The sequence below is a fragment of the Coturnix japonica genome, chromosome 32 (genome assembly GCF_054131305.1).
Source record: "Coturnix japonica strain WE chromosome 32, WE-NBRP24, whole genome shotgun sequence".
In the NCBI taxonomy this organism is placed as follows: Eukaryota; Metazoa; Chordata; class Aves; order Galliformes; family Phasianidae; genus Coturnix; species Coturnix japonica.
In genome coordinates, this window is record NC_140694.1 from 1,838,327 (window position 1) to 1,859,265 (window position 20,939).

At 37.4% G+C, this 20,939-nt stretch overlaps 1 protein-coding gene across 8 annotated transcripts in view; it reads right to left on the minus strand.

Moving 5' to 3' along the window:
- LOC146755445 (rho GTPase-activating protein 32-like) overlaps positions 1-20,939 on the minus strand; it is a 329,502-nt gene that overhangs the window by 254,304 nt on the left and 54,259 nt on the right. Inside the window, exon 1 of one of the 8 annotated variants that reach the window (XM_085525572.1) lies at positions 15,223-15,240. The exons of 6 other annotated variants lie outside the window; for them this stretch is intronic. The gene's annotated coding sequence lies outside the window, so the exon portion shown is untranslated. Of the gene's footprint in view, positions 1-15,222; positions 15,241-20,939 lie in introns of those variants that run through there. One more of the 8 variants, XM_085525579.1, reaches the window with a different exon arrangement.

Genomic DNA, 20,939 nt, shown 5'->3' on the forward strand with positions numbered 1-20,939 from the left:
CTGCAGGCACTTCCCTTACAGTAAAGAGCTGGGAAAAATCATATTATAGGAGAAAAATGCATTTCTCCCCCTTTCTTTATATACTAGCTTAATACACTTTTATTTGATCTGTTAATGTTTTTGAATTACTTCTCACAAAATCTATTTAAAATTTATGATCCCAATATTCTGAGAGGTTGTATTTTTCTTTTAAAAAACAAAAGTGAATTCTGAAGCACAGAGGAAAAATAAATCCACACCATCCCTACAGAGCTTTAGTTTTAGCAACTACTCCTCTCTGTCCCGCTCTTCTTTAAACCAAAATGGGAGTATAAAACAGACAGACAAGTGATACATGCTTCCTATTTTGCTGTTCAGATACCCATTAGAGATAACTACAATAAAACACATGAACAGTGGAGATCAGGTACTCACTGAATTGTGAAATCCAATGCTCTTTACAAAGTGGGAAAAGTAAAATCAATTTAAAAAGTCTGTGCCTAAACTAACAGTACTTTATACGGTACATCAGATCGGCAATCTAAACACCCATGAGATATTGTTTTCTTTATCAAAACAAGAATCTTACTGGGGGTAGCTGTCACTGGCGATTGTTGTATTTTGCAGCTTAAATAGGCAAAAGCTTTTCTCTCAACAAATCATGCTGCCTAAATAAACGAACAAAACTGATACTGAACAGAATCAGAGTTTTTCCTTAGCGTTTCCTTAGTTGGTTCCCGGCCAATTAACCAGCTCCTGCTTTTACTTATACAAAGGTATCAATTCCAAACAATCTCTCATAAAAGCCACACACTAATTAAGCTTGCAGCTCTCCTTGCTTTGAAAGCTATTGGAAAATTTCAGTGCTGCATCGTTAATTGTAATTTTAATAATAGTTCCAAATCAAATCATATCACCACTATATTCAAGCGAGAAAGGAGAGATCCTATGATACTGCTGAGCAGTTTTAACTTTGTTACAGTGATCAATGCAAAGTACTACAACACTTCAACACAAAGCACACAGCATTAACGTGCACAGAACACATCCCAGATTCTTTGGCAGAATAAAAATCAAATGGTTAAGTTCCTTTGTCAGATATGAAGAGCAGCATTTTCTAAAACAGCCATGTTTTAACCCATCGTTACCCAACACAGAGTGGTATCTTAAAAACACATTCAGTAAGATCAGCAGTAAGCTCCTGAGGTTTCATCTGTAGGCATGCTTGGTGTTTTCAAACAGAGGAAGACTATTAGAACACCTAACCATCCTTTGGATTAAAATGCTTATATAAATGCTTCTGAAACACAAGGAAAAACACTGCCATGATCAGCAATGACAGGACATCACCCAAGTATGGCAGTACCTTCTACTGAAGCATAGCTGGTGGTCTTTAAGACTAGTGCACAAGTATAACATTAGACAGGGAGACACGTTTTTGGGTTGTTGCTTCCTGTTGCCTTTTCTCTTAAGATTTGTGACAGTTCACAGATACAAAGGTTACCTTTAAAAACACTGCTTCACTTCGAAAATCCCTCTTGAACAACCTATTGACTCATTAAAGAAGTATATCAGACCCCCCAGTAAAAATAATATTTCTACTACAACAGAGCAGAAGGTTGTCAGGATGACCAACGTTAATAGCAGGAATAAATCCTGTTGCTTCCCTTTGGAATTCACAGTGCTTTACTGTCATGAGTGGAGAGACATTTAATTAAAGGAATTGATAATGAAGAACTTCAAAGTGAAATAATCTAAGCTTTGCTATCAGCTTTCTGCTGTGGTTCTGTGGCTTTCCATTCCCACTAAATACGAACCTCTTTTTCACCTCGTGAGAATTTTTGACTGCTGAAGCTAATTAAATGTGTGATTTCAGCATTGTTTTTAATATAATCAAGCAACAAATCTAAAACAGTGGCCAATTTTGCAATAAAATGCAGGAGATAATGATCACCATTTACAGTGCTCTTACTGATCTCAACGATTATTAATCCAAGGAAAAAGATACAATCTGCAAGGCTACATAATGATCATCAAATGAAATCATTTATTAAATTATTCCATACAGTTTATGATTTTTAGCAGTTTGTTAACCACACCAGGCAGGAAAAATCCACTTCTAGTCATGGTGTAATGATACAGAGTAAAGCCAACATCTGGTTGATACTCAGGAGCTTGAAATAACCTTCAGAAAAGCAGATCCAGCATGCAGTACGTGCACTGAGATTCAGTAACACAGCTACTGAAGGAAATACTGCCTGTAATGGTCACATCAAAACACTAACGTTTAGAATGTCATTTATAAACAAAGCTTCAAAGGAGCAATTTAGCCAGTGTCAAAATTAACAAAGACTCCAGAAGACCACAAGCAAACAGGCAAAGCACCCATCATCCCATCCTGCCCTCACACCTGCAATCCTGGGGGCACAGCTTCAAAACGTGCCTGTTCCTCTGAAGGCTGCAACTAACCACGCTCTACATAACTCCCATCTGGCATCCTCAAACACAAGAATAGCTGTTCTCAGTTGTCACTCACAGCTACTACTTTATCAGCAACTGACTGCTGCTTTTAAAACAATCTGGAATGCCAAGGGAACTCCTCTGGAACAGTACAGGGAGAGCTCCCGACCAGCAGCTTAGTTTCTTTGTATGGAAGACCATATAAACAGAAAAAATAAACTTTTTACTCTAAATCTGACTAGGAAAGTATCCTGGGTTTCTTAAGCACAACCCAGTAACCATATCAAAGTTACCCTAACATAAATAATATCTAAAACCAATGTTTCAAATAAGATCTTATTCACCTCCAAAACTCCTTTCCCATAGACATTCATTGAGAATTTCCGTACCCATTCTCAACATGATATTCCAGCTGTCAGTTTTCCCACGCTCTCAACTACAGCATTCTGTGAAGCACTATTTCTTCTTCTAAAAATCTTCAGTTTTACATTATGCCCCAAAAAGAGCTGTCAGCTTTTCCTTAAAGACTGAATAACAAGTCCTTGTACCGAAACTTAAAAATAATAATAAAAAACAAGAAATCCCAATAACCAGAAGTCCCAAGCCACATTTCTTTCCTATAGCAATCACGCAGTTTAAGTTGTGCACTTATTACTGACTATACATATTTAGAACATTGAAGTTCTGACTGACATTTCAGTGTTTCAAGGTGCACTTTTTGTATCTACTTCAGAAAACGCCACGTTCACATCCTCCATGGAAATGTCAGCAATCAGGAGAATGTGGTGAGGCCTTGGATAAGTGCTGTGATATTTTTATAACTACCCCTTGGAGAGAAGTGATTTGTTGATGTGAAACTCACTAGCCAAAGCAATCAGCACGTCAAGGCTGCATACAAGGGGTTTCTGTACGTTCAGAGCCGCTAGCAATGTGATGTGGTCCAGGCGTGAGCGCATCCTACCAGTTGTCTATGAGACTGGAAAAGAGGATGAGGCCTTGAAGACTCAGATTAGTACATTCACCTTGGGCATAATTTCCGGCTTTCAACACAGTTGTGCGGAACACAAACAGAACAAACACTTCTTGGAAGTTACTTGGATATAAAAAGCAGCACAGAAGTCACAAAAGAAAGTTAGTTGGTGTTAGCAAACAGACTGGTGTGACTCGCACCGCTCTTACTACCTGCAGGATGCTAAGCTCTCAAAATATAACTCATATTCAGGAGCATTTAATATAAATAATCACCTCATACTTAGTGCTAGGTGAAAATTATGTTGAGGTTCTAAAACTAGCAGTTAAGTTACTGAAAAGAAGTTAAAATAAGGATTTCCACAAAGCACAGTTTTGGCAGAATGTTCAGGTCAATGGTCACAGTTCAGAACAAAGCTAAAAAACAATTTGATAAGCTTAAGGTGATTTATCTGCCCATTTAGTGCAATTAGTACCTTCTGTCTTACAATACTGTTAGATGACATTTTTATTATATATTGTCTATGCTTTTTTATATTGATCTTATTTAAATTAGGACAAAGTGAAATAAAAGCATGATTTCCTTAATGTAATTTGATCCAAATTAAAAGCAACAATATCTCTGCATACAAACAGAGCATAGTTCAGCAATTCTTCATATACTGTGGAAATATTAATAAATAAATAAATCATTAGCACTAAGACAAACTATTTTGATAAAAAAAATCTGATTAAATCCAATACTAAGTTAGTCATCAGAAGCCTAGCTAAGCTTTTTGCATGTAATTTACCAGAACTTGGTTAAACTCTTATAGCTATTATTTTTCTCATGAAAATAAAATAGAAAAAAAAGCTTTGCTACCAGTAAGATTTGAGCTTATTTCCTGGAAAGTAAAAAGCAGAGCTTTAAAAGACCTCTCGTACAAGTAAATAGTTGAACAGAAGCTCAGCTTGCTGACACTATTATAAATATTATTAATTCTTGTCAGTATGAGACACTTAAATTTTTCCTCTGTTTCAAATAACTGAAAAACTGACAGTCAAAGTTACTCTACTTCATATCTCATTAAGGACAACATTCCCAATCTTTTAGTTGCTTAATAAAATATTTACACACCTTCTCATTAGCAAGAAGAAGTGTAATAAAAGAGGGACCCTGTCAGAACTGCAATCTAAAGACGTCCCATTCCAATTATTTTTCTTTGCAGATAGCGATAACCTCCAAGACTAACAAAACTCTAACTGCAAAAGCAAGGCAAGCAGGTCAAATCTGTTCCAAGGCTATCACTTCTTACTAAAGGTCAACTATTTTCCCTTGGCATACCAAGATCCAGGAGAGTGTATCTCTTACAAGAGAAAACAGATGAAGGTAAACAGATAAAACGTACACTTGCTTCGGAATTTTATATTAAAAAAATAATCAAATATGCATTTAACAAAGACATTGAGCTCCAGTGTTTTCTACCCCTGGTTTAAAGCATGTGCACACTCAGTAACATTCAGAATTTAGCTTTCAGACCTATCCCTTAACTTAAAATGAAATACACAAACAACATTCATTAGCAAGTTTACATTTTCTTTAGTCATGAAACTGCTGAGAACGTACTGCGCACTCGCAACAAAATTCTATCACTTATTTTTTCAACAGGAAGAATATTCACCATTCAGAAAACAATTTTCTAGTGATTGTTTTTTAACTGGGATTTTCTGAAACACAGTATAGCATGTTCTATACAACAATTAAGCCAGACTCTTCCATTGAGTTTTTGGTGGAGAACAACAGTTTTCACTCAAAACATCATTTAGGCTGTGAATTATTTGAGAGTGAATTATTGCTGGGATTGGCTTCTCAGAGACATAAAGAATTTCTGACCAAAGCTGAAAAGATAACCCAGTGCTGGGAGGAGAAGAGTGAGACACTTGAATAATTGCCAGCAAATTAATTTTACCACTTCTATGGAAAGTTACAGAAAGACTCAGATCCTTTCCCTACTCAAACCATACACTGGAGAACATTATTCAAAAGCAAAAGAACGGATCATGTTCTTAGGTTTGACTTCCCTGGTGACATGATGAATGTAAATAAGTATTTTTATCACACTGATGAAGGGGAATATGTAGATTTTAAGTGGATAGGACTTTAGTGTTCAGTTTAATTCAGGTTTACCGTAAACACTCAAATATTAGCATAATACTACAATGCAAAAGAAAATTCTCAACAGTAACACAGATTAATTTAATAACACGCCCCTTTTAATCTTAAGGAATAGCCATAAATGCAATCAAACTTAGTAAATAGGAATGCAATTAGACAACCTATAGCTCAACACTGGCTTTTGCTCATTTGCAAATCGCTTCTGTTAAAGTTTAGAATCCAAGGAAAAAAGAAATTATTCACAATTTGCCAAAAGCACTGGAAAAAAATGCACATTGCTAACAGAGCCAAAATGATGAACAAAGCCAAGTTCCCTAAATAGCTAAAGCCCATATCTAGATGTGACACATGAAGATATAACACCCTACAGGACATCAGCTGAAGAAGGAAACAAAATCATAAATAAAGCTGAAGAACCTATTTCACGCTGCAGATGTCCTGAAACAATTAACAAGTCACTACTTGGTTAGTTATGGAATGATCGGTTTAAAGCACCTCTAATCCCCATACTTACACCAGCAGCCAAACACTTGCTAAAATGACAGAAAGCGATTCATATATTGCCAACTTCATTAGCTCATTCTCATTTTAGTCCACCATGTCAGAGCAACAATCCTCCCTCTAATCCTATCAAGGGGATATTTTTTTTTTTAGGTTCCATCTCTCACCGACTCAGATAGGGGAATCAAATACTGAATAATACATTCAATGAGTTACTTAATTAGCTGGGTGAAGGTGAAACTGAAACAGCTGAGTCAAATAATGAGATGTCAAGCACATCAGCTTCAACCAAGGAGGGATTTGAAAGCGTTCTACCTGACAAAAAGACAAACACAGTGTTTTTCAAGCACAGAATATTAAGGGATTTAATCTTTCAATTTCATTCCCTCCAAAAATATCATTTTGGAGCAACAATCAGAGAAGTCAACTGAAAAGAAGCAGGAGAGTAGAAATCACTCACTGTACACCAAGCATACTAAATAAGTAATAGCCAATTACTAAGTCTTGATTAGTTCAAAACAACACAAAGAAAAATGAAATGGAAGAAATTATGGAAATGCAGAAAATGCAGAATAACTGTAATGGAGTATGCAGATAAACCAAATAGGTCTATCCTCATTTAATAAGAGATTTTATTCTCCAGTACATCCCATAGAGAATCAAAAATTTCACCAATCTATTACATCCATTTACTTCCCCGAGTTGCTGTTCATAGCTACAGAGAATATGTTCTTCCTCCTTAGCACCTGATTACTAGACTCTGCAACTGATGCCATTTATTACAGTCAAAACTAGCTAATTAGCCCCTGCTTTGTGCGTGTGTTTGGACAAAAGGTTTGATTTATCCCTGCCTGCAGTCTCTAACTGATGATTTTGCCAGAATAAGGGCACCTACCATTATGGTTTAGCCTAAGGGAATCATTGCAATGACTCTGCTCAGGGGGCTCCCAGGCAATGGCAGATACTCAAAACACTTCCTCACAAATGGAGCTAGACAGCTAAACTCACTCCAGTTAGAGGCCATTAAAAAGTTACTAAAACCAAGTGAAGTAACATTCAACTCTTGCTACTGTGAGCAATATTCAAATTAATATTCAGATGGTAAGTTCTACAACAACAGTAAGTAATGGCAATAATCCCCTGGGGCACCCAATAAAACAATCACTTAAACTCACATTTTTAGAAACATCAGGCTGGGCTTATTAAGTAAATTGCTTTCCTTGAGTTTACACAGTTTTATTCTCCAATCCAAGCACACACACAGCTGTCAGTTTCAAATATACCCTAAATGTGCCATACTTTTCTTAAATGGCAACACAATTTTACGTGTTATGAGAAGTAGTACAATAATAACTTATAAACAACACGGCCAATTCTTACCATAACAGAAATACAGCAATTATTTGCAGGTCTATCATAAATCTGCATGTGTATGCAGATGGAGGTTAGGCTGTTTTCCAGCCATATCACTTACAACATACCAATAATCAGGGGAGTAGCAGTTCTATAAGTTTAGTAAATTTTGTATTTTTATGCTGCATTCTCAACCAAAGGCCTGCCCATAGCAAGCTATACAACTGATACGTATCCGTGATGCTGGTCTGGTTACATATCTCCACATGTGACACAGAATTGCCTGGGGTCTCTCAGTAGCTATCCTTAGGATTCCCAGACGCCAGACTAAATCCCACACATCTGGGAATATCAAACATATGAATTAAAACTTCAGGAAAGAAAGCGTAGACTCAAAAAATACCTCAAGAAAACGTTGTTTCAGCCTAAAGCAATAGCACTGACAAGCATAAGCAAAGGATCAGAATTCAGTTTTTTGCCTCCCTAAATGACCTTACAATTTTATTCATAACAGAAGAGTTTACACAAAGAAACAGTAAGTGGCAAGGTTTTGCTTCTCTCTTCTCCCTCCATCTTCCTTTGACAGACCACTGCTTGGCTAAACCATTTAAGTGTACGCAGACACGCAATGGCATGCTTGTTTCTTCAGTCACAATAAGAATGAAAAGTTCTATTTTGTAATTAAATTAATGATGTAAAACTGTAAAAACACTACCACACATACATGGTCAGAAAACACTGTAATGCTGTAGCAAATATAGTAAATCCATTTGGTGCTGTAGCCATTCAACTTAAAATGCTTCCTGATGCTTCCAAACTATTGAACACGTGCCTTCACCAGGAGTTATCAGCTAACAAACTTCATGTGGAATTGGAAGTTCTGCATAGTGCCACTGCAGTAAGAGCTTGCAACAACAATGGCAGACATATCATTAAATAGGCAAGTGTAGAAACATAATTAAATTAACTGATAATCATCTCTCTTCTTCTATCCAGACTCTAATTTAATGCACTTGCAAATGTAATGAGGTTCACTGAATTGAAAAATACTGTGGAAATAACAGAAACAAGATTAAATTAATTGCAACACATACTGATAAGAAAGCTTGCCTCAAATTATGTGAAGCACATTCCTGAAAGCCATTAGAAGGCCAGTCACACATCGTGCACCTTGATGACAAACAATACATTCTACATTTTCTTTCCCCCACCCCGTATCTGGATGGCCCACTGTGTTTCATGCACTAATTGGTTGTTCCCCTCCGTTTTCAAGTCTTCAGGTAAATAAAAACACAAAAAATGCATTTCTCTAACAATCAAAATCATACTTAAAGGGAAGGAGGCTGAAATGAAAGGTGTATCGATACAAGCAAAGAGAGTTCCAAGTGAGTTTCTGTAGTTATTATTAATGCTTCAAAAAGGAAATAACTGTTTATACTGTATATATCTCTTGATACTTACAAAAACCAAGCATTATACTGGGAACAGATGGTTTCTCAAGGCAGCCACATCCAACTTTACTTTCTATTTTCAACATGCCTTCAATATAACTTCAGTTCCAAAAGATTTGGTCATAAGATCCATTAAAAACTGGCAGCAGAGTAGGAATTGGTGTTAATTAGTCTGGGCTTTCTCCCAAATCTCTACCAATTAAATAACAAGTGTTTAGTGCTATTAAGCTTACACTTTATAAATCTTTATTTACATAACAGTACCAGGAAAGAAAAAAAAACACAAGAGGAAGAAGAGAGAAAGAGTGGGGACCCTTTACAGCATTAGATAGTGAATCCACTAATATATAGATAGATTTCTAATGTTACTCAAGATGAAAACTCAGAAAGTTGTATGACAAACAGGAAGCCTAACATTCAGCACTAAAACAAAATACTCAGCATAAAACACAGACTTGTGTTCAGCTCATTAGCTGTCTGAGCAAAATGTGTTCTTTAAAATACTGAGCCACTCAGCTCAGCATCCTGCATCTCTCTGTAGTCATATCAGCTTCAAAAAAAAAGATGGAAATAAATAACCTGTTTCCCATAAAGGCGTTCTTCCTCCAAATAAGTTACAAACAACCTACTGTCGAGACAAACATCCATCTGCTTATCTTTAAAACAATGCAAGCCCTCCAATATATCCAAGAACAGTAGTTCCACAGCCTCTCTGGGCCCAGTGTTTGTGCAACCTCTTTGTGCACACGTTTTTCTAATACCCATAAAGAATACTGTGCTCCAAGTTTCAAAGCATCTTGTTGGTCCCCTGCTCACATCCTTTTAGTACATCAATCTCTCTCATACCAAATTTAATTTAAATAGCATCTGATATTTTGTATAATAAACATATGTCCTCCCATATGTTCTTATTTGGAAATTCTTCCAAAAAGGAAGGGGAAATCATTCGTGACTAAAGCAATGATTGGACTAACTCATACAAAAAAGTCCTTTGAAAACTTCCCATATTTCCATGCTGACCATTCTCACTACACAGAAATAATTATGAACAATATTGTAATGCTGTGGCTCTGTTTTACTTCCAATTGGACCATCATGACTTATATTCATATTAATTTCCAACCTAGCCATTCCATGCTAGGAAGAAGAACAATCTAAGATGAAATACATACGGATAATCCTACAGTCATTTGAAACAACGTGAAGAATTATTTGGGAACTGAAAGGATAAACTCAAAAAGCACCCTGAAGGAAATCCTACATCGGATGCTCTCTTGTGAGGTGATTTTCTTCACGTTTGGGTTTCGTACACTGCGAGCACATCCTCAGTATCACTTTCAGGAACGTGCCAGAACAGCCACTGCCATGACCTGCTTCAGGATCTCTGCTCTTTTAAAAGTCACAGAACTGTTTTACTTTCAAGTCAGGGAGTTTAACGTAGAGCTCAATGGATAAGCAGAAAGACAAGGACAGCTGAAAAGGTCAGTTAAGTGCTCACTGCAGTAATTAAGACTTACACCTCATGAATTACTGATAGACTTTCTTTGTCTGCATTTTGAAACCATGCAAACCCGCTGGTGTGAATAACGTCAAAACTACAGAAAAGAACATTTCAAAAATCAATGCAGATTAAGGCAAGGTCGCAGTTATGTGCAGACAGCAGAGCTACCTGCTCCAGCCTGGGTCCTTCCCACCAGCAGCAGCACCTTGTGAACTGCTCCAGCACAGGGTCTGCCATGGGCAGAACATGATCACAACGCACTCCAGCATGGCCCGCTCTACAGCACAGAGTCAGCTGTGCCCAACATGGGGCACTCCCTGCTAAGAGAAACAATTGAGAGGTTGGAGTTGTTTTGTTCTATGCACTACCCGGGGCAGTTTATCTATTGAAATCTCAGCTAGGCTGCGGAGATGGAGTTCATTCTCAACTTTTACTGAACACATCCTTACTACAATTTATTTTAGTACTACCAATCTTGTAACAAAGCTGACAGCCCAGCACACCCTATGAAGAAAAAGATGGCATCTCAGGAGTTATGTGAAGAAGCAGGACTGGTGTACTTGTGCACATACCAATAAATGCGATGCTTACACATCTAAACAAGCTACCATTAAGACATTTTAATAATTAACCGTATCTACAGGCTACAACTAAGCTCAATATTTATCACAACGTGCTCATAAAAGAATAGGCTTACGAGAGCAACATCCTAGGTCACTTTTTGCCATCATTTCTTCAACGTAAGATGACAAAAATGTGTTACCATAGTAATATCAAGGTCCGTTCTAAATGAAATAGTGGTCTAGAAAGCTCTCTCTCCAAGAGTATGTGTTTTTCAGACATCCTTTACACTCTGTTCCGTCAGGCTAACATGGAATATACTGGCATTCCAATTTAGAGAGGTGCTTCAACTCAAGATGTACAAAGGCATGCAAATACATTCTTCTGCTATTAAACATGAATTGCTAAAACCGTAAATAAATCAAGGAAGAAATCAATGTAGCACTACTACATTTCTCAAATAATTTTCTTTAAATCAGATTACGCTCTTTGTTGGAGATACAAAACATGCCTTTAGGCCACCACTGGACACAACAAACCATGCTGTGTTGCTTAAAAAGTTCAGATTTGTGCGTTTGTTTTTATTCAAACACAGAAGTGAGACAGAACACACCACTTCAAACCAGAATGAGTTTGGAACATGAATTTCAAACCTAATTCTTCCAAGATCTGATGGAAATTTCAGAAACATGCACTTGTAACACAAACAAAAACACAACAGCAGCAACGAGCAAGGTCCTAGGCTACAAAAAGTAAAGATTTGCACAAACACAACAGCCCTAGGCACATAAATAAGGAAAGAAGCTGCTTACCTTTAGATGACCTCAGGCAGGCAGGGATCTCCAGCAAAATCCCCTCACTTCCACTGCCAACACTTAAATGAGGTCTGGGAAGGGGTGGCTCCTGGCTCCAGCCCTTCTAGTCAATCAGATGCACTGCATGCACCCTTAGGTTGGCCCTGCCTTCCCACCAGGTGCTCAATCACTATTTCAAGCCAAGACTCAGCATTTCTGCTACAGCACTATACTTGTTTTTAAAATATCATTTCAATTATTGTCTGTTTGGATGCTAAAGCACCCTCTGAAATAGATATGATTTTTTTCCACAAGAATAAGACCTACACACAAGAGTGGATTTAAAATTTTAGTTTAGTAAGGGAGAAGCACTACTCCACAAATAGAGGAGATTTCTTTCTAGAAAGGAGCTGAGTGGAAGATGTGGGGTGAAAAAAGGGGAGAGAAATAAATGAAATAAATATTGAATCCTGATACATTATATACGCAAGACTAACTATTGTCCGGAATAGCAGAACAAAGAAGCACGCTTTACAGTTCATATTAATAGGCATGGCAATTAATAAGACATATAGCACATGGTAGAATCAGTTCTGCCATGTGTTAGCTGTGCCCAGGTGGAGAGAGGGCAAGCTTGCCACGTTCATCAGCATTAAGATTGCTATTTCATGCCAAGATTTATTTTATTAGGTTCCATTAGTTACTATGATGGAATAATAACAATAATTATATCGATCAGCATTTTTATTTGAAGTCTCTCATCAAAAATTCCAAATAAAAATAACAAAAACACCTAGTGCTGAAATTTGTAGCTAACCTTAAGGGTAATTAATATTCTATGTTGAGTTTATAAATTGATTTTCATAATTATGTACAAATGAATACATTTGTTACCAATGCTGCATATAATTCAGAAATACTGATAGAGGTTATACGATGAGTGACAGATGCACAGAGTGGCTTCTCTGAAGGGTGTTTAAGGTCAGAGGCAAAAAAAAAGCATAATGAATTTTAATTTCAGAGCAAGATCACAATAGCAAAAATAAAAAAGAAATCTCATTTCTCTTTTTAATCCTTAAATAATTGTAGCTATTTCAACAACAGACTTTTTTTCCCCCCCGCTCCATAACTTCCAGTATCCATCTAACTATGCTGATAATGCCTCCAGCCAAAGGCAACCACTATTTGCAGTACAATTAGTCAAAGTATTTTATAAACAGTAATCTGAATCCTTTCCAACAGCCAAACTATTTGGCTCAAAATACATATCTGCTCTCTCTTTGCCTGATGGTGATCTACATGAAAATGATTGGTGTCCACCTTCAAGAAGGTCAAGAGTAAACTTGACAGTTGCAGGACATAACGCTGTTTTGCAGATCAGTGTGGAACCTATAGTGATGCAGAGCCTCTCCCGCACCCCCATCACCATTATAAACTACTTCTACATCCTTTACTTTGGGAATTAGGAGTGAAAATGTATGTGTGTGTGCACATTTATTTATATATATATCTACTGTAGAATCCGTCTTTCTATTTCACGATAGCTGTGCTACTTCAGTAGCACTAGCTACCTGAATACATATTTATTCAGATTTTAATGGCAGCCTCCCTGTCTCAGGAATCATCATGCAGTTTGCTTTTCCCTTTGCATTTATTATGTGATAGCAAGAGCTTCCCATAAATTTCCCTCAGAACATGAGCAAAACAAACCTCTGAGAAAGCACAAGAGAGATGATTTAGTTTCACGAGTGAAGAACTTCCCACTTAACGAGTCATGCACTATTCACAGAGACTTGCCATAGCATTTTTACTTCTACAAACAGCAAAGAATGACAGTCTTTAAAACCAGACATCTTAAATGCATTGCATCTTCTCTTCAAAAGCAGTTATGTTCAGTAACACCTACACATTCAGAATAAATTAGCTTTCTTATTCAATAGTGTCAACAAGAGAAAGCCCGTGAGAAAAACTGAGAAAAATTAATGCTAGCCTCTGCCAAAATACTTACTAAATATACTTTCTTACCAATGCTTCCCTTGCTGATGGGCTGTTTGGTGCCATACAAAATAAGGAGCAACATATAATTTCTATTAAGTTATTTAGGCTACTTAGCAATCATTTTAAAAATACCCTTAATTTTTACACTCATTGAAGTAATGTTCAATAATAATAAGGGAAAAAAATATATTTTCTCCTATTTTTTTATTATCTGCACAAAGCATACCATTGAATTATTTAGAAATAACTGAACTAAGGTCAAAAAGGGGACAGCAATTACCTATTTAACTGCTGACCACTCCATTAAGAATGTCAATGAAAGTACCCAGTATTGTCAGCTGTGATACTCCTTTTTTTTTTTCCCTTAGTAGCCATCTGCCTATTACCAGCTGGAGAGAAAACCTCAACTCATTTTATACCTGCAACTGAAGAGCGGTCATCTGGTAACCATGAGTGCATTTGAATTCAAAGGAATGACAAGGAAGTACAAAATTCTGTATTCTGTAGTCCCACAAGCCATGCAATTCTCCCTCTTCAATTACTACTGAATATCTATATAGCTTTCTCTGCTGTTCCTTTTTTAATGTAATGCCATAAACAAATTCCCTTAGTGAACAGGGTCATGAAAAGATTTACAGTTCTTTTTCGCAGGTGAAGTTATTTTACCCAATATCTGTTTAGATATGTTTTGCTCAGAAGGTTATTCTTAAATACAACTTAGCAAATTTTTCAGCATCACACACAGGTCACACTGTGTAGGGTCCCATGATGGCAACGTGCCCTACATGACCTTAATCAGAAGTTTAAGTGCAGGACAGAAGAGGGAAGTGAACCTAGAGATGCTAGCATGACTGCCTGCTTACTTGTTCAATAGAGAGCATACATTACTTTTACTTCAAACAAATCCACTGGAAGTTAAGTTTTGCCCTGGAAGTATTCAAGGCCAGGTTGGATGGGGCCCTGGGCAGCCTGCTCTATTACCAGATCTGGAGGTTGGTGGCCCTGCCTGTGGCTGGGGGGTTGGAACTTCATGATCCTTGGCAACCCTTCCAGCCCAAGCCATTCTTTGATTCTATGAAAAAGATCAGTTTAAACCTGGATGAAAATTAACAGAGACTCTTGCAGCACCTCCCACCGCTTTCCCACTTCTGCCTCTCCTCTGTGAAGGAACTCACATCTGAGCCCTTCATAAGAACTTTAGAGATTTTGGCTGAGATTTTTGTGTATCAAATCATTTTGATGCACGTGATCTTTGTTGCTGGTTGAAACACTCTGACATGAGGATAAAAGGCATCTGCAACACCATGTTAATTTAATGGAAGCTAAGAAGAAAAAAGGGGGAAAATACAAAACCATGAGGAAAGAACTTCAGTCAGCAATAAGCCCTAAAGCAGTGAGAGCACCCAAAAGAACAAGAATTCAAATCAGCAGCATTACAAGTAACAGCATCTTCGTGGACCACAGTCTATCAGCAAAGCCCGACTCTGAGTTGAGCCTTACCCTTAAGCACACAGGAAGGACAAGGTGGGGAAGCAGAATGCAGTGCCACACTTTCTCTCTCATCTGGAAGGACAGAAGAATAGTACCATGCAGATTCATCAGAGAACTGCCGGTTCCTACTAGGTATTTACTTTGAGCAGAGCTCCCTTGGTGTTTCTGGATGCACAGATAGTAGATGCTGCAAACACATGGAATTATAAAAATCTACATCAGTATGAAACTTGTGCAAGTTTCTGAATAAATTTAATTAGAGCTCAGGGCAGCCAAAGAGTCAAGGACTGCAATGTTACTGTGCATGCTTTAGGCTTAAATTTATAAAAAGTAAAACAAGTACTGAGATGAATAGGGCAATGCCCCATAGCAAATGGTGAGTGCACTACCTGAATGTACCTCAATATTATTTTAATTAATTCTTGCTTTCTGGTTTTACCATCTACTCTGATTTCCTTTTTCTTACTGGAACTCTTTAACAACAGAATCTTGATCCAGTGTTTTGCTGTTGATTGTTCATTGTGTCCTCTGTTTTGCACCTATGTGCCTTCCCACTGCAAAATCAATGCAGTACTTGAATTTAAAATAGTGAGTGATAACAGTGCTTTATTCTGTAGCTAATAACACTGCCATACTTTTATTTTTATGCCTAATAAAATATAAGAAATCACCAACTACGATAACCAGACAAAACTGCAGCACAGATCTCAGCAATAAACCAACAAAGACAGAAGACAGAATAAACCAAAAAAGACAAAGACACCCCATTGCTGACTTTACTATCTATGACAATAAATTTAATCTTTGTGTTGAGTTCACTAATGCTGCAAATTGGTTTGAATACAGTATACATCACCTACTAATTTACCACTATATTTATGGAAGAGCAGCAGAAGTTAAAACAGCTTGAATCCAAGAATCTTCTAAATGAAGTACGCTACGGAAACAACACAGAACAAGAATTTAAAGAGCAAAGGATTAGGGAGGATAACATAATCCTCCACTGTACATGTGTACAGAATAATTACTAAAACTTCCAAAACTACCCCAAAGACTAAAGTCATTTGTATTTCAGTCTGGCTGCACCCATCTATCCACCTATGTATCCAAGTATTTAATGAACTAATTGACTTCCTTTGCATTTTTCATATGCATCTCATACTACCGATTCAATGCACAAAGTCAGATTAGTATCTATACTCTCCTTTTGCTTCTAATGTGACACTTGAAGAGAGTCACACAACTAAGTAAATAGAACCCATTTTCTTCACACAGCATTATATTTAGCACAAGGTAAGTTATCTGTCATTTCAGAGTAAATTTGCAGTGTGCTGACATATAACTCAGACTGTACTAGCAAGGTATTTGTCTTGCAAATAAAACAGAAGGTTGAAATACTGCCTCTTCGATACAGAAACTGTGCAGAAAGAGTCTACAAGTAGTTAATTACATGCAAATTGAGTCTTCAGACATGAAACAGTGTTAATAATTACAGGAAAAACCAGATATAGTTACATTTACACAAATGCCACATGTGACCATCTGCTACGACTGTCTTAGGGTAGGACATGGGCAGGCATTGCATAATCATCTGCATATGATAATTTTAGCAAATCTAAATAGTAAGAAAAAATGTTCCAATACATCTGAAGAAAAATAGTACTTGCAGTCCTATCGAATATCCAAAGTGCTATTTAGTATTAATTCTAAATTTTATAAAACCTATTATGCTACAAACACAATGAAGCAAAACATACGTTGTGCTGCCTGGAATCCTCTATTCATTTTACTCCCCTAAGTCTTTTGGAAGAAGCGCTTTAGCAGTTAAATCATAAAATGTACTTTTAGCTTTGTTTGCACAAGGCCTGTTTGTTTGCATAGATTATTGCTCTGGCAAGAAAGATATTTGGAATATCTTTGAAAAGGCTTTTTGGAACAAGAAAATATCCACAATCAGTAAAGGTTGTCCTTGTAGAAAACACGGCAAAGATTTCCAATTTAAACAGAAATTTTTGCAGTCATATCCCATTTAACTCTGTTGATTTACAACTCATTATTTAATCAGGGCACAAAAAAAGAGAAGTGCGCTGGAACAAAATGCTATTGGTACTGAAGGTCGTCCTCTGAATAACATGAAACAAATGTTTCTTAAAGCTGCCTTAAAAAAAAAAAAAAGCCAAATTACTTGAAGATCTAACAAAATAAATATTGTTATTGAAGACAATTGAATTTTCTAGTACTTATTCTAAATACCTTATGGAATTAAAATTGATTGAAGAGATTTAATTTTCCTTAAATAGATTGGAGCAGCTGAGAGGGTGAAGAAAACGTGGTAAGCAAGTTTCCTTAAAAAAAGACTCGCTTCTCTGGATTGAATTAACAGGAAGGACAGTGTTTGTTGCAAGGTGTGTTACGGTCTGTACAGCTGGACACAATGGATGCTGCAACACCTTCAGCTGTGCAACTGCCCCAAGAAAGAAATGCTCGAACCACAGATTAACTGAAGTGGGAAGAGACCAACTGAGGTCTCCGGTCCACACTACTGCTCAAAGCAAGGTAAACACCCACGTGGGCAGAAGTAAATCAGAGACATAACATCTTTTGCTGCTTGTGACACCTATGGGTCTAAAATAATGGGAAATCACACTGCCTCGAATTAATCCACCAAATGTAAATAATGCAATGAGGAAAAGAAACATTTCAAGTCAGTATCTAAACTTCATTTCTTCTTGAATTTCTCAGCACTGTTCATTTCCTAGTCCTGTGTACTGGGCATTATTTTCAAATACCAAAACACCAGAGGAAATGAAAACCTCTTCGGGATACCAACTTCTCTCCAGCACAATGTAGATCATACCTACTTTCCTCTTAAGAAAAACAGTTCTCTTTATCAGCTCATCAATATCAGCTATTGATAAAGAGAAAATCAAAATGGTATAAACATTTAGACTACAGTGTGCCATGCTGGAACAGCCCTCAATAAATCCCCAGAGCATCAGCAGGCACCTGGCAGCCTGAGAATATCTGAGTTAACTGCTGGATCTTCCCTTGAAGCATCCCTGGAAGAGTATTTCAAAAGAAACTGTGTCAGTTTCTGTTTCCGAGAAGCACAGCCTCCAGAACTGGGCATCTGTCATTATGATTCTGGAGAATATCTCCATGGAGCATGTTGTAAACTGCACCGTACAGCTTGCCGATACAAATGATAATGGTGATGTAATGAATTTCACTTTCAAATATATAATAAATAGGAGCTCACGGATGAAACTCAAGAGCTTAAGAAAACAGAGAGAGGACTACAACTGCTCTAACACTGACAAGCAAGGCATGCCAGATGCCAGAGCTGCTGAGAGCAAGAGCCAGTAAGACCTTGTACAACTGCTTCTGGCAGTAGCATTCTGTCCAATGCATTGTTCAATAAGACTTTCTATATCTAAGTACAAACATGTATTTAATTTGCCTGAAGTCATACAATAAAATTTCCCCAACACAACACACAGCACCATTGCTTTCCAGATGCAAATTTCTGAAGACATCTCATTTTTAGATACATCAAAATCAAATCATTTCTAAGCTTGTTTTAATAGTGATCCGCTGCCTTTCATGTCTACTGTACTAATGTCACAAGCTTGAGATTCAGGGTCCTACACAAGATCTGCTATTTTCAGCACTTAAAAGGTTAGTTCCTGGATCTTAGAGCAGTTTTTCCTCTGTCTGTTCCTCTGATTCAGTAAAGTAGGTCACTGTCGCCTCAGTGCCTTCCTTTGATTCTACCATCTTGTCTTTTATTTAATTACTACATAGTGGAATGATTCGCACTGCTCGCAGTGCAGATTAACTCATACTAGTCTGTCAGCAGTAAAATGAACCTCAAATAGCACTTTCGGTGGTAAATGAGATAATAGAAAGCCATGTTTTACAAGCAATAAACCTCAGCAAACATAGTGAGGTTTTTCTGTGAGTCATCGTGATATCACGTTTGTATGTCAGTTATACTTGGCATAAAATTTCATCTTCAAATTAAGCATTTTCCCCAAAACTACTGTTGTGATTTCCTACACCGTTTTTTTTCTTAACTACAGCAAACACGAAGAGCAGCATAAAGCTGTTGAAAAAGCCACCCTTCTGTTCACTGCACTCAAATTCCTTTTTCCTATTCCATTTACAGTATGCCAAGTATATTACTTTGTATTGCATTGATCGCTGCACCTCTTCTGCAGACACAGGGCTATGCAGTTGTTACCTGAGATCAGAAACACACTGTTTAAGTAAAATGCCATGGAGACTGATATTGAAAAATAGATAAACACTACACTGACAGTGCCTCCCACACCTGAGTTTAGTGAATTAGGCTGAAGGGGGAGAGGGCAGCTTGGCTCCTTGGCCCATTTTTATCCTGGCCTTTATTTGAGAATGACAGCAATGACAATGTGCAGAAAATACAAGTCACTTTTGCATGTAGGCATTTTTGAAACGGTGACCCAGAAATCAACAGTTCCAGTCCTACTTACTGAGCTAAATTACACTGCAATGAGTATAAAAAAATATTTGGAATTGCCCAAATTTATTTGGAAAAACAATACATTCCCTAAGGAAAAAACCAGTCCTACCTGGTCCTGCCCTTCTCCAATGCAAACAGAAAATAATTCTAAGAGCAAAGAAGTACATGAAACTGCAGAAGATCAAATTCATTCCATAAGGTATCATCTCACGGGAGATTAAAAGCCAGCTATGAAGCAGTCTGCTCATTAATTTATCTGGTTTGACTACATAATGCCACGTTCAAATCTGGGACACAATTTGAACTGGGACAAGTAGTCATTAGTTAACCCAGTTTCTGTAATTTCACCTCAGTCGTGTAATTCTTTTCCTAACAGCAAATATTTGATAACCTGCCATAAGATGCAAACAAAAAATACTTTGGAAAGTGTTGTATCTTCTTCTTTGCATGGCTAAGTGAAGACTAATGCAGGAAAAGAACTGAATGTGAGAGCAATATCAAGGAAGGGCTCTCAGGAGTGCATTACCACGCTTATGTAGCGACAGCCACAAAAGGACTGCAACGTTTATCATACAGTTTCATGTATAAGATCAGAACTTATTTCTCTGCTACCCTGGCTTCCTCCCCCTCTGCCAGGCAGCCCACATGACCTTGCAGTCGTTGTGGATTCCAGCTCTCTCCTGAAGTACCCATCAATCATGTAATTAAAGTCTTTTACTCTCACTTTAGGACTGTAGCCAGGTTGAGACATATGTTGCTTAGGCATCTTATTGAAACATTAATTCAAGCACAGACCTTTGTTTATCTCATCACCATCACAGGAAATTTTCATCCCCCCATCTTCCAGCTATCATATTTAAACACAGCATGTATGGAATGTAACAGAGCCACCTACACTGAAATCTATTATAGTTCACAAAAATTAAAGGTAGTGTTTTGTTGCTTGGTTTAAAAAAAAAAAAAAAAAGAAAGAAAAAGTCACTGTTCTGATGTGTCTCTTTTTTGATGACACCCTGGCCAGTTCAGAATTAGTGCTCACAGTGATCACCAGTGATCAGAGCTGTTCTGAAAAGGAAGGGAAGCTGCCACAGAATAAGAGCTCAGCTGGATATGGCCGTGTCTTGCACCAGCCATGGGGTTTTGTGACCAGACTGCAAGGCACACATAACTACATTGAGTCCACATCACGGGTTGCAACACAGCAAAAGATTAAAGGACAGTTATG